The 14320-nt window shown below is 46.7% G+C and overlaps 1 protein-coding gene and 2 pseudogenes across 4 annotated transcripts in view; all 3 read left to right on the forward strand.

The window, feature by feature from the left end:
- Nucleotides 1–14320, forward strand: part of UGGT1 (UDP-glucose glycoprotein glucosyltransferase 1) — a 191545-nt gene that overhangs the window by 20992 nt on the left and 156233 nt on the right. The gene's annotated exons all lie outside the window — the stretch shown is intronic.
- LOC139015437 (casein kinase I pseudogene) lies at nt 3436–6043 on the forward strand (annotated as a pseudogene).
- On the forward strand, nt 9506–10004 carry LOC139015405 (protein tyrosine phosphatase type IVA 1 pseudogene; annotated as a pseudogene).

A 14320-nucleotide genomic window follows, 5' to 3' on the forward strand; every position in this document is an offset into this window, starting at 1 on the left:
AATGTATATAAAAATAATATATAAATTGATTAGTAAATAAACAACATGACAACAAAGACATATAAAAACAAAAACATGATATAAAAAAACATGTTATAAAAACAACATTGATAAAAACAATGACTGATGAATTGATTAAACTCATTCTAATATCTCCTTATATACCACATTAAGAGTAAAAACACTTTCAGGGTGCTTGACTTATGTCAACAAAAACAATCAAATTCACGATCGACAATGACAGATTGAAACATGCATGTGATTGGTGCCAGTGAGAGCTTTATATGTATCGCACATTCGCGAGTCAACATTTATTTTTAAATTGCCAGTGTGCGTCATATGTATTGGCCCTGGTCAGTCAGTTGGACGAACGGATGGACGGTTGGTCGGTTACTTAGCCATTTATATATATATAGATAGTATTACAGATATTTCCCATTTCTCCTCTTTTACTCTGCTCCTCCGAGCCCAGGTCTTCACTACCCTACTGCCTGTGTCCATGTGCTATGCATATAAGTATATAAATTCTTTGGTTTATTTCTTCTCAAACCCCACCCCCACATTGAGGTATATCAGTCTGTTCCATGCCTCCCTGCTTCCGGTCTTCTTTTGTTGGTTAATTCATTTTTGTTCATTAGATTCCACAAATAAGTGAAATCATATGATATTTATCTTTTTCAGATTGGCTTGTTTCACATAGCATAATAGTCTTCAGGTTCATCCATGATGTCACAAAGGGTAAAAGACCCTACTTTCTTACAGTTGCATGTGCTCCATAGTGTAAATGTTTGACAGCTTTTTTATCCACTCATCTACTGGTGGGCACTTGGGCTGTTTCCAAATCTTAGCTATTGTAAGCACTGCTATGAACATAGGGGTGCATATACTCTTTCTGATTGGTGATTCAGGTTTTTTGGATATATTCCTAGAAGTGGAATAACTGGATAAAACAGGAGTTATATTTTTACATTTTTAAGGTAATCCATACTGTTTTTCATAATAGTTGTACCAATCTGCATTCCCACCAGCAGTGAACTAGTATTCCCTTTTCTCTACATCCTCGCCAGCACTTGTTGTTTGTTGAGTTTTTTATGTTAGCCATTCTGACAGGTGTGAGGTGATATCTCATTGTGGTTTTATTTATTTTTTAATATTTTAAAAATAGTTCTTTATTTTTAAAACTATTACATATGTCCCCTTTTCCCCCCCATTGCGCCCCTCCAGCCTGCCCCTGCCCATCGCCCCAGGCCTTCACTACCCTATTGTCTGAGTCCATGGGTTATACATATATGCATACAAGGTCTTTGATCACCTCCCACCCACCCTCCCCCACCTTCCCTCTCAGATTCTGCACTCTGTTCCATGCTTCCATGTATCTGGATCTATTTGGTTCATCAGTTTATTTTGTTCATTAGATTCCACCTATGAGTGAGATTATGTGATGTTTGTCTTTCTTGCTTAGGATAATACTCTCCAGGTCCCTCCATGCTGTCTCAAAGCGTAAGGGATACTTCTTTTTTACTGCTGCATAGTAAAGACAGTTTCTTCAATAAATGGTGTTGGGAGACTTGGATAGATACATGCAAAAAAATGAAACTAGACCACCAACTTACACCATATACAAGAGTAAACTCAAAATGTATAAAAAGACTTAAATGTAAGTTGTTAAACCATAAAAATCCTAGAAGAAACCATAGGCAGCAAAATCTCAGAGTGATATGTTTACAGATACATCGCCTAGGGCAAAGGAAACTAAGAAAATATATAAAGCTATGTAAAGATGAAATCATGAGTTCATAATGATATTTTTAATTTAAATTAAGGATTACTTTGTTACATGTATGTTTCTTTTCTTTCACATTGAGAATCTTAGTTCTGAAGGATATAAGGGATAGAATTAGACTGTCTCAATATTACTTGTTTGTCTGTGTTACATACACAATAGCATTAGCAATAAGAGTCATACTATTGCCACAATTACATTTACTGAATATAATAAAAGAATTTTCTTTTGGCCTAGTGATCCCTATTCTCCATCCCCCCATTCTACAAAATGAGTATATTCTACCTAGAACATAGATGTTTCATTTCATATACTATCTCCCTTTAATCCTCATTTAGTTGTGCTTATGTAAATAATAATATCTTTAATGTTCACCACCAGTCCTTTTGCCAACTGTCTCTAGTCAGTTGGCTTTCCCCATGCTGCTTGTTGGTAGGTTTCTCAGGAAGGACTCACGGAAATGGTATTTGAGTTTTTGCATGTTTATATAACAGTCTGTATATAAAATAGTTGGTTTATATTTTTCTTTCTTGACTATCTTAAGTATATTTATTTACTTTTAGTGTATGTCTTTCTTATAGAAAAATGATAGTATAATTTTTTTCCCTTAAGAGTCTCTTGGTTTTTTGTCCAGAAGCCTAATGGATTTTTTTCTTTAAAGTCATAGTTTACTAGAATATAATATAACAGTGATTGTTCTGGGCCAGTTTTTTTAGGTATATAGTATGTTCTTTTAATGTAGAGTTTCTAATCATTTTTTATTTCCAGAAAGTTTCCTTAAAAACTTAAATTTGTTCTGTACCGTGTTTTGGAATTGGTTATTATCTATATGTTGAATTTTCTTTACTGGCACATGCCCAGGTTGCAGGCTCAGTCCCCAGTGTGAGGCATGCAGAAGGCAGCCCGATTAATGATTCTCTCATCATTGGTGTTTCTAGCTCTTTTCCTTTCTCCCTTCCTCTATGAAATCAATAAAAATATATATTTTTTAAAAGTGTAGCTCTTTAGCTGCATATCAGGCAGTGCTAGTGTAGAAGATTTCTGTCACCATAGAACTTTCCCTTGTGTAACACTCATCTGTAAGTGCAGTGATAGGTTCCCTCTGGGCGGGAGCTGGCGGCAGTGGTGGCAGTGGTATCCCCACCTTAGTGTACCACTCCCTGTGTCCAACCCATGCCCTGCCTGGGAACTGCAAGGACCCCTCACAAACTGTGGCCTGGCAAAAAGAAACTCGACTGAGCTACAGTTATCAGGTTCCCCTTGGCCCATTCTGGACCCCGCCCTCCTCTGCAGCCTTGCCCTGGGACCAGCCAGAGGCCTCCGTCCTCCTCTCAGAGGTATGGTTGCGTGGCCCCAGCCTCTCTCTTCATCCAGCTGATCCAAGGCAAAATTCATGTTGGAGGGAAATATAAACTGTACGAAAATTGGGTCTGGCTCCTTCGGGGACATTTATCTGGTTATCGACATCGCCAATGGTGAGGAAGTGGCATCCCTGTGCTGCAGGAGAGCAAACTCTATAAGATTCTTCAAGGTGTGGTTGGCATGCCCTACATAAGGAGGTACGGTCAGTAAAAAGACTTTAATGTGCTAGTCATGGATCGTGCTGGGCCCAGCCTGGAAGACATGGATCGTATGCGCCCAGCCTTGAAGACATGGATCGTATGGGCCCAGCCTTGAAGACATGGATCGTATGGGCCCAGCTTGGAACACATGGATTGTATGAGCCCAGCCTGGAAGACATGGATTGTATGGGCCCAGCCTTGAAGACATGGATCGTGCTGGGCCCAGCCTGGACACCTCCTCAGTGTCTGTTCAAGGAGGTCCATAATGAAAACTGTACTGATGTTAGTTGACCCGATGATCAGTAGAATTGAATATGTGCACATAAAGAATGTTATATACAGAGACATTATATCAGATAACTTCCTGATGGATATTGGGCATCACTGCAATAAGTTATTCCTTATTCATTTTGGTTTGGCCATAAGTACAGAGTCAACAGGATGAGGCAATACATACCATGGATCGTGTTGGCAACACGATTTTTATACCATGGATAAAAATCTTACTGGCACTGCTGATATGCTAGCATCAATGCACATCTTTGTATTGAACAGAGGTGCTGAGATGACATGGAATCAATAGGATCTGTTTTGATGTATTTTAATGGAATCAGTCTGCCATGGCAAGGACTAAAGGCTGCAACAAAGATATTAAAAAAAATGTGAAAAGATTAGTGAAAAGAAGTTTAATGTAAGGGGTTTCCTGCAGAATTTGCCATGCTTAAACTATTGTCGGGGCTGCGTTTAAGGATGCCCTGGATCACGGGTATCTGAGGCAGCCACTTTCAGGACTCTGAGCCACCAATAGGACTGCATGTTTGGACAATGTTAAAGCAGAAAGCAGCACATGAGGCAGCTTCAGGTGGGCAGGATCAGCAGGCCCACCCCCCACAGGTTTCTGAGCATGAAACGATGAACAGAAGCAGCTGTGTTGTGATCGGAGAAGTATTTGTTTCTCCCCAAATGTAGAAGTTTTAGTTCTTATGTACACTAGCCAGTGGTTATGAGGAACCATTTACTTGGTGTAAAGAACTTAATTTCAGTATAAACTGGGTCAGGGCAGCACTGGTGATGCTCTGTCCTGGGTTGTAGACACTCTAATTGTGAATCTTAACACAAAGTGAAGCATTTTTTTCAAGTGGAAAAGTTAACTAAATGGTTGCTTCACACAAATTGGTGAAGAAGTTGTGCTTATGCCATTTTTTTTGTTGTTAAAATCTTTCACTCTACTTTTAGTATACTTTGAACTATACTGCTTTGAGATCTCATTTCAGAAGAACGGCATGAACAACCTTCAGCCATACCTGTGTTGGTTATAAATGCGCACAATTGTGCGTTCTTAGAGTTTATCCATGCTGGGGGATTTGCAAGTTGTTCACCTAAAACAGTCTTAAAGTGGTGGCTTCTTGTTGCAAGCCAGCTGATTTGGTAGCAACCAAAGATTCTGTGTTTGAGCATATGAAAGACTGCCTGCTTACCTCTGCCAGACACAACAGCATTCAAAGGAAGGACTCAACAGTTTAGTGACCACTAGATTATCCTTAGGATTCTGCATTAACTCTAATGTTATTGGTATCTACATATATAAAAAGGCAGCTACGTAACAGCTGGTTGCTATGACGTCCACTGTGGCCAGCAAACTGGCCCGATCAGGGGGTGGGGCCGACGGCCAACCTTGAGGCCCCTCCCCACTGCTGGCCTGCCTCTGATCCGACTCTCCCACCCCGATCAAGAGCGGAACCTGCTGGCCAAACATCCCCAACTTTCTCCCCCCATCCACCTGCCAGCCGCGCTCCCGATCACCCTGCCCTACCACAATAGGTCCACAGCCCTTTCCCCCGGCCAGCCCCACCCCTGACTGCCCGCCCCAACCCCAATAGGGGGCAGAGCCAGCTGGCCAACCACCCATGGCTCCTCCCCCAGGCTGCTGGCCCTCTATTGGAACCCCCCACCTACCCCATTTGGGGGTGGGGCCAGCTGGCCCACCACCCACAGCCTCTCCCCATGGCTGGCCCTGCCCCCAATCGGCCCCCCAACCCCAATTGGGGGCGGGGCCCACAGGCCAGTCGCCCACGGCCTCTTCCCCCAGCCGGCCCGGCCCTGATCCAGGGCCCTGATCTGGTCCCAGTCCGCGTGGGCGGGCTGGCTGGCCGGCCAACCTCCTGCCATCTCCTCCTGACAGGCCCAGCCCTGATCCACCCCGATTGGGGCCAGGCCAGCCAGACCCCATCCATGCACGAATTTCTGCACTGAGCCCCTGGTTAATAATAAAGAAAGCAGTCCTGGCCTGGTAGCTCAGTTGGTTAGAGTGTTGTCCCTATACGCCGAGGTTTTGGTTCCGTTCTGGGTCAGGGCACATACGCGAATTAACCAGTGAATGCATAAATAAGTGGAACAACAAATCAATATTTTTTTCTCTTTCTTTTTGTCTTTCTCATTTTCTCTCACTTTCTCTGAAATCAAGAAATTAAAAGCATGTTTGTCACAGAAATTTAGTTAACATCTTAAAACAAAATGTATGTATGTTGTTTAGATAAACACTGTAAGCACTTATATAGTCTGGAATTTTATTTTTATTTTGAAATGGAGCTTATTGATTTACAAGTTCATTAAAAACTAAAAAATGTTTCTGTAAAAATAAAAGAAAGGTGTATTTCTGTTATCTCTCCACCCCTTTTCTTACAGTAGCTTTGTATGGGATTTGACATTGAGGCTTTTCTGCTCATTTTGATGTGAAATTAGTTTTACTTAACTTTTAGAAATGACATGGCTCACCTTTCTGTTGATTTTATGTAAATGTTAAAAAATAATGGTGGTTTAAAAAAAATAGTGGCTTGCTTTTTGAAATTTTCTGACTTTGTTCCTCACCTGCGCTTTTACTTGGACTTTCTCTCTCATTGCCTCTATCTCTCTGTCCAACTGAAGTTTTATTTCACCCTCAGCAGTTTTTCCTTAGAGTGGGGCCCTAGAAGGGAGTCCTACTTGTGATTTTGAGAGTTCAGAGTGGCTTACCTGCCCTAACCTCTTTAAACTTTACCATGAGCCCCTTGGGCTTCCCTGATACTAGATTGAACAAAACCCGTTGACCCACCACTTTCCAGTGAAATCTCTTGGCCATTGTGGGTTTTCTTGTTGTCAGGGTCATCTGAATCTCTTGTTTACTTCTGTGTCCTTTTCCATGGCCTCCTGATAAGTTGGATCTTGTTTGGGTTTTGTATCATGGGGATTTCTTTCCATCTAGTTTTTTCATAAACGTGTCCATTGGTTTTTGCTTTTTGTTATCTAGTTGCTTTGTTTTTGTGGGGAACTTGGGAAAATTGAAAAATTATGCTGTCAGTTGACATTTGTGCAGAATTTTATTACTTTTTTAAAATATAATTTTTTATTGATTTCAGAGAAGAAGAGAGAGGGGAGAGAGAAATAGAAACAGCAATGATGAGACAGAATCATTGATCGGCTGCCTCCTGCATATCCCCTACTGGGGATCGACCTGGGCATGTGCCTGTGACTAGAATCGAACCTGGGATCCTTCAATCCACAGACTGATAATCTATCCACTGAACGAAACCAGCTAGGGCCAGAATTTTATTACTTTTTAATGATAATGGTAGTATGTTATTTTAAAAAACTCTTATTTCGACATACTAAAACAGTACAAATGAAATGAAATGTTATTTAGAATTTATGTTGTAATGATTCAGTGATGTGTCCTAGAAAGGTAAATGAAATAGATTGGCCATCAGTTGATAATTATTGAATACTAGTAGCCTGGTGCACGAATTCATGCACATTGAAAGGAAATTAATTAGAAGAAATACTTTAATACTGTGATTTGCCCTTTCTATATAATAGAAGTGTCAACCAAATTCATGATCGACAATGATAGATCGAAACACAGGTGTGTGATTGGCGCCAGCGAGCGCTTTATATGTATCGCACATGGGCAAGTCAGCTTACCCTTTTATATATATGTAGAATAAACTTGCTTAATTAGACTTGCTTTCTGATTTAGCAAAACTTTTCCACCGTAGTGTAGCACCCCAACTTCTCTTTTAGGTAATTGTCAGCAACACAGCAGTAAATATCAACACGAAGCAGATTATTATTGTAGATCACGCAGGGAGAACAAAGGGTAAAATATTTAACTGCAGCAGTGTTTGACTATATTCTGTGCAGTGAGAAAACCTGAAGTCATTTTCAAGGTCCACCATTTCTTACTTCTTTTCAGTTGGTCAAGTTTCTAAGCTTTCTAAATCTCCATTTTCCAGCTAATGAAAAGAAAATATGATTCCACTGAATCTCCTATCTACCTACTCCAGGAATTCTGTGAGGGTCAAATGAAATGAGGCATGGGAAAAAGCTTCACAGACATTTGGTTACCGTGTAAAATGTTTCCACCTGGCTATAAAGCAAGTCGTATTCCTGGGCTGAAGAAACTGCAAGGGGGCTAGTTGCTAGGGAGAGGAAGCCGGGCGTTGCTATGTGACGTCATTGCCCGGTGCCCACAGCTACCGTTTCTGGGCTGGGCTGGGCTGTGGGCCACATTTTGCACCAGGGGGTCTTGGCAGCGTCAGCTGTGATTTTGTGGGGTGTCACTCCAGGGTGGTGGTGGGGCCTGTGTCCCACTTGGGGGAAGCCGACTGTTGCTTTGTGGGCACCAGGTGTGCAGTGCCGTTTCTCTGTAAATGGCCAATGTGTGTCACGGCAGCTCCTGCGTTGAGCGTCTGCCTCCTGGTGGTCAGTGTACATCATAGCGATCGATTGGACGGTTGGACACTTAGCATATTAGCTTTTTATATATAGAGATGGGTCACAAATACATGGGGGATTATTGTACTATTTGTTCTTGTGTTTCTAAGTTTTATAGTAATTTGCAGAAAAAGAATAATAAAAAAAAGAATAATGAGAAAGTTTTAATATCAATTTTTTATATCAAGCTTTACAATTCCTCCCTTCTTTTCTTAATTTTTTTATCTATAGAAGAAGGTGTCTTAATATGTTACATTAGTGGGATCAGTGCGTTCACCAGTGCTTGTCATTTTATCCTTTCTTTCCTTTTCTCTTATTATCATACTCACTCTTCTCAGTGTGCCTCTCAGTAAAGTTGCAGATTGACTGGTCTCTTTCTGCACTGGCATTAATGCATTTCACTCTAAGCATAATCACCTAGTGTTCAGCCTTTCCCTTGATTATCTTACTTTTATCTTTCATTAATTTTATCTTTCCACATCTACAATTTTTTTAAGCTCTGTTTTTCTGGATCTGGGTTATTCCTCTTACTTTGGTGAGGGGCTTCATGTTAATTTGCATATTATACTTAATTAAGACTGCATCCTTATACTTTGGCACTTAAAATAGACATTTGTAAGCTTAGTTTTCTACAAACCTACATACTGCCTTCCCTGGGTATCTTTTTATATCTTCTGAGATAGATTTTTAAAGTTCTGTTTTGGGGGTAATAATAACAGCTTCCTCATGGGGTGATATTGGGAGGAACTAGAGGAAAGCATGCAAAGAAAGCAGCTACGGCTTTGGCGTGCGTGTTGGCCCCATCGACTGTGGACCAGCTTGGCTGCATGCTCTCCCCGAGCAGTTCACTGCATGGTAGAGCGTGGTGCGCCCCCAGCCCTGCTGCTGCCTCCACCTCCGCCTCGGGACCGGCTGTAGATTAGGCTGCAGTCTTCAAGGAGCAGACATATTCCTCAGTTCTGTGGTGTTCTTGGTCACACATTTGTGGAGTTTCTGAAGAACAGTGGAGATTATTGCCAGGCACAGCACGACCTCTATGCAGACGACGAACTGTGGAAATTCATTACTGCTCCATCAAGAAGCCCCCATGTGAGTGGTTAACCTGGACACAGAAGTGTTGAAAGCTGCAGAGCATTTTGTAAGAGTTCTAACCTGGATGGGGTTACCCTCAGTGCACTTCCTTGCTATCGCCTCAGTATGACTGGGTTGAAGAATTGCTGCTTCCTGTCAGGAGGTCCATTTCATTTCCCATTACTCCCAATGTCACTCACAGCACAGAGAGTGTCCAGTGGAGTACACTGAAGTAGACTCAGTTTCTTTGCATCATTTCTGCATTCAATTTTTAAATTCTTTCATCACCCTATTGAGTGTTTTTTAACTAAATTATCATAGCTCGCATGAACCGCCTGCTCCTGTGGAAGTCACATACAAGAACATGAGATTTCTTATTACACACAATCCAACCAATGCGACCTTAAGCAAACTCATAGAGGAACTGAGAAGTATGGCGTTACCACAGTAGTGAGCATGTGTGGAGCAACTTCTGGCACTCCTGTTGAGGGAAAGAAGACTCCGTGTTCTTGATTGGCCTTCAATGATGGTGCACCACCATCCAACCAGATTGCTGATGACTGGTTAAATCTTGTAACAATTAAGTTTCATTAAGAGCTGGGTGTTGTATTGCTGCTCATTGTGTTGCAGGCCTTGGAGGAGCTCCGGTGTTTGCTGCCTTAGCATTAGTCGAAGGTGGAGTGAGATAGGAAGAGGCAGTGCAGTTCCTAAGACAAAGCGGTGTGGAGTTTGTAGCCGCAAGCAGCTTCTGTATTTGGAGAAGTTCTAAAATGTATCCTAAAATGCAGCTGTGCTTCAAAGACTCCGATGGTCATAGAAACCACTGTTGCATTCAGTAAAATGGCACCTGATGCCATTGTCTTGGAAGTGGAACTTGAGATGGGACCTAATTTGTCTTACATCTGAGCCGACATGTTGACATGGTGCATACATCTAATGAGGCTTTCATAGGAGTGTTGAAAAGCAGTTTTACCAGGCCATAAGCTTGACAGAATTGCAACGTCTGTGGTTGGGTTCTGATCAACCTGTTTTGACACTTAGCAAAAGATTCTTACTGTTCAGCATTTAAAATGTGCTTATCATTTGTACCAATTTACTTTTCCTGCAATTATGCAGTATTGAGTTATGTCTTTAAATCTATTCCCATGCCAGAATCTTATTGATATACTAGAGGCCCAGTGCACGAATTTGTGCACAGGTGGTGTCCCTCTGCTTGGCTGGTGATCGGGGCTGATTGGGGCTGCAGGAGGTGGGCTGGCGGGGGGAGGGACCATGGGAGGTTGGCTGGCTGTGGGGAGGGGCCTAAGCAGGTTCTGATCAGTGCCATCGAGGCTGGCTGGCTGGGGGAAGGGGCCATGGGAGGTTGGCTTGCCGCTCCATCAGAGGAGATGGGGCCTTCAGGCGCCGGGGAGGGACTTTGGGAGGTTGGCTGTGGGAGCGCACTGACCATCGGAGGGCAGCTCCTGCATTGAGCTTCTGCCCCCTGGTGGTCAGTGCGCCTCATAGCGACCAGTTGACTGGTCGTTCGATCATTCGGTTGCTTAGGCTTTTATATATGTACTAGAGGCCCGGTGCACAAAAATTTGTACACTCCGGGGGGAGGGGTAGCCCCTCAGCCCGGCCTGTGCCCTCTCACAGTCTGGGACCCCTCGGGAGATAACGACCTGCTGGCTTAGGCCTGCTCCCGGGTGGCAGAGGGCAGGCCCAATCCCTAGGTGCAGCCCCTGGTCAGGCTCAGAGCAGGGCTGATTGGGGAGTTGGGGCGCCGCCCCCTGTCATGCACCGAGCAGGGCGGATTGGGAGGTTGCGATGCCACCCTCAGTCACACTCAGGGTAGGGCTGATTGGGGGGTTGGGGCACCGCCCCCTATCACACTCAAGGCAGGGTCGATGGGGAGGTTGCGGCGCCACCCTCTGTGATGCACAGAGCAGGGCCAATCAGGGGGTTAAGGAGCTCCCCCCTGTCACGCACAGAGCAGGGCCCATCAGGGGGTTGGGGAGCTCCCCCCTGTCACGCACAGAGCAAGGCCGATAGGGGAGTTAGGGCACCGCCCCCGTCACACACACAGCAGGGCAGATCAGGGGGTTGGGGCGCCACCCTCTATCACCCACAGAGCAGGGCCGATCAGGGGGTTGGGGCGCCGCCACTGTCATACTCAGGGCAGGGCCGATGGGGAGGTTATGGCTCTACCCTGTCACACACAGAGCAGGGCCCGTGGGGGGGGCGGGGGTTGGGGCGCCACCCTCTATCACCCACAGAGCAGGGCCGATCAGGGGGTTGGGGCACTGCCACTCTCACACTCAGGGCAGGGCTGATGGGGAAGTTATGGCTCTACCCTGTCACACACAGAGCAGGGCCTGTGTGTGTGGGGGGGTTGGGGTGCCGCACCCTGTCACACACAGAGCCGCAGGGCGATCAGGAGGTTTGGGCGCTGCCCCCTGTCACGCTGATACGGTGCCAGGAGACCTCGTGGCTCCGCTGATCCCGGTGCTGGGAGGCATATTACCCTTTCACTATATAGGATAGAGGCCTGGGGGCCGGCTGGTTTGCCCTGAAGGGTGTCCTGGATCAGGGTGGGGGTCCACACTGGGGTGCCTGGCCAGCATGGATGAGGTGATGATGGCTGTTTGCAGCTGGTCACACACCCTTCAGGGTGGGGGTCCCCACTGGGGTGCCTGGCCAGTCTGGGTGAGGAGCTGAGGGCTGCTTTCAGGCTGGCAGTTGACTGAAGCTCCCAACCGCTCCTTTTTTTCTTTTTTTTTTTTTTTATTCTGGGCCAGCTTTAGCTCTGGCTCTAGCTCTGAGGCTTCTGCTGCTGAAAGCAGGTATCTGGTTTGTTTGCATTCTATAATCGAAACAATGTATAACTCCAGCTCTGGGATCCCGGCCGGCTGAAAGCTGGTTTCTGGGGTTTTGTTTAGCTTCTGTATTTGTTACAATGTTTCTTACAGTTGTAGCTCAGAGGCCAGCAAGTCAAGCGGGGAACGTTGGAGTCTGCAGTCACTGGAGCAAGCAAGCCTCATGTTCACTTCCAGCTGCCTGGCTGCCGGCCGCCATCTTGGCTGACAGTTAATTTGCATAAGGATATGCTGATTAGCCAATGGGAAGGGTAGCGGTTGTACGCTAATTACCATGTTTCTCTTTTATTAGTGTAGACTAGTAGCCCGGTGCACGAAATTTGTGCACTGGGGTGGGGGGGAGGGGAGAAGGGGCCCCTCAGTCTGGCCTTCACCCTCTCCAATCTGAGACCCCTCAGGGAATGTCCAACTACCTGTTTGTGCCCACACTTTTAACAGATAACAGCTCCATTGTTGTCCCTTTCTTATGCTTAAAACCATTGGAATTAGTAGGTATTCAAAGTGTGTATACATTTTGGGGGGACACCCTGTATATCTCTAGTCAGTGGTGAAAGAAACCAACAGCAGATTTGGAACCCCCAGACAGGGAACCTTGCTCACTCCCCACATGTCTCCCCACTTCACTTTCCACCTTCTTGGGCAGCAGGAGAATCAGTGTTTTCTCTCATTAATTCGGAAAAGCACGTCCTGTCACCCGCTGCCCGGCAGGAATGCGCTAGGCCCCAAGCAAGCAAGGCTCAGTCAGGGCAGCCTTCACTCATGGGTGCTGGCACCCAAAGTGCACATTCCTCCTCTACAGTTGCCCCGACTATCTCACTGTTTCACTTAGAGGACGGAATTCCTCTCTGCCTCTGGGCTCTTGATCTTTAACGCTGACAGAAGGCACCTCAGTGAGGGCCGCCCGTGCCCACTAGGTGTGTCTCTCTGCACCTGCTCCTGCCTCAGCACCTGCATTAACCCCCTAGAGGTGATCTTGTAGCTGCACTGGCCTCCATGGGAACAGGGCATCACCACTCTGCCCTCTCACTGTCATCTCACAGGCGCCCACTCTCAGCACCCAGAACACCCAGACACTCTCCAAAGGACGTGAGCGCATCAGAGGGGATGTGTGCACATCCTTTGGGAGGGTTAGGCATGCCGGGTTGATGGAAGTGCGGTGGAGAGGCGGGGGGAACTTGTGCACGCCTTGGTTTGCAACTGTTGCAGGCGTGGAAGGGTGACAGTGTGCTGGGCAAATTCGCACGCCAGGGGTGTGTGTGCACACCGGAGGCCTCTGGCTTTGCAGATCCGCAAACCCCTGTGGTGTGGCCAGGAGGACGTCAGTCTGGCCCGCCATGGTGGCTGTCCCTGTGATCCTGTACCTTCTGGGCCAGGAGGCGGATCTTGCGCAGTCACTCCTGGGCGCTGATGGCTGCCTCCCCGCCGTGAAGGGTCACGGATCCAAATCCCGGGACCGTGCACAGCCTCAAGCGCTGCCCCCCGCCCGGCAGGGTCACAGATGCGTGTCTTGGTCCTGTGGACAGCCTCAAGCACTGACCCCCACCCGGCAGGGTCACAGATTTGGGTCCCGGGCTGCAGACAGCCTCCCGTGCTGCCCCCCTGCCCACCAGGTCACAGATCTGGGTCCCGGGACCATGGACAGCCTCAAGCACTGCCCCCCCGCCGTGGCAGGGTCACAGATCCAGGTCCTGGGACCGTGGACAGCCTCAAGCACTGCCGCCCTGCCCGGCAGGGTCACAGATTCAAGTCCTGGACTGCGGACAGCGTACCGCGGTGCCCCCCGTCTGGCAGGGTCACAGATCTGGGTCCTGGGACCACAGACAGCCTCAAGCATTGCCCCCCCCCCACCCCCCGCAGGGTCACAGATCTGAGTCCTGGATTGCAGACAGCCTCCTGCGGTGCCCCCCCGCCCGGCAGGGTCACAGATCTGGGTCCTGGGACCGCGGTCAGCCTCAAGCACTGCCGCCCTGCCCGCGAGGATATGGATCCAGGTCCCAGACTGCGGACAGCCTCAAGCACTGCTCCCCACCCGGCAGGGTCACAGATCCGGGTCCCAGATTGCAGACAGGCTTGCCTGCTGCCGCCTGCCTTCAGTATGCAAATTAGCCGCCATCTTGTTGCTTTAGGGTGGGGGTCCCCACTGGGGTGCCTGGCCAGTCTGGGTGTGGGGCTGAGGGCTGTTTTCAGGCTGGCGGGCGACTGAAGCTCCAAACTTCTCCTTTTTTTCTTTTTCTTTTTTATTCTGGCATTTATTTACCTTCTATGCCTGTCACTGGAGCTGAGAGCTGGCTTTCTCG

The sequence above is a fragment of the Myotis yumanensis genome, unplaced genomic scaffold (genome assembly GCF_028538775.1).
Source record: "Myotis yumanensis isolate MYYU_CA2020_CCGP unplaced genomic scaffold, mMyoYum1.0.hap1 SCAF_8, whole genome shotgun sequence".
In the NCBI taxonomy this organism is placed as follows: domain Eukaryota; kingdom Metazoa; phylum Chordata; class Mammalia; order Chiroptera; family Vespertilionidae; genus Myotis; species Myotis yumanensis.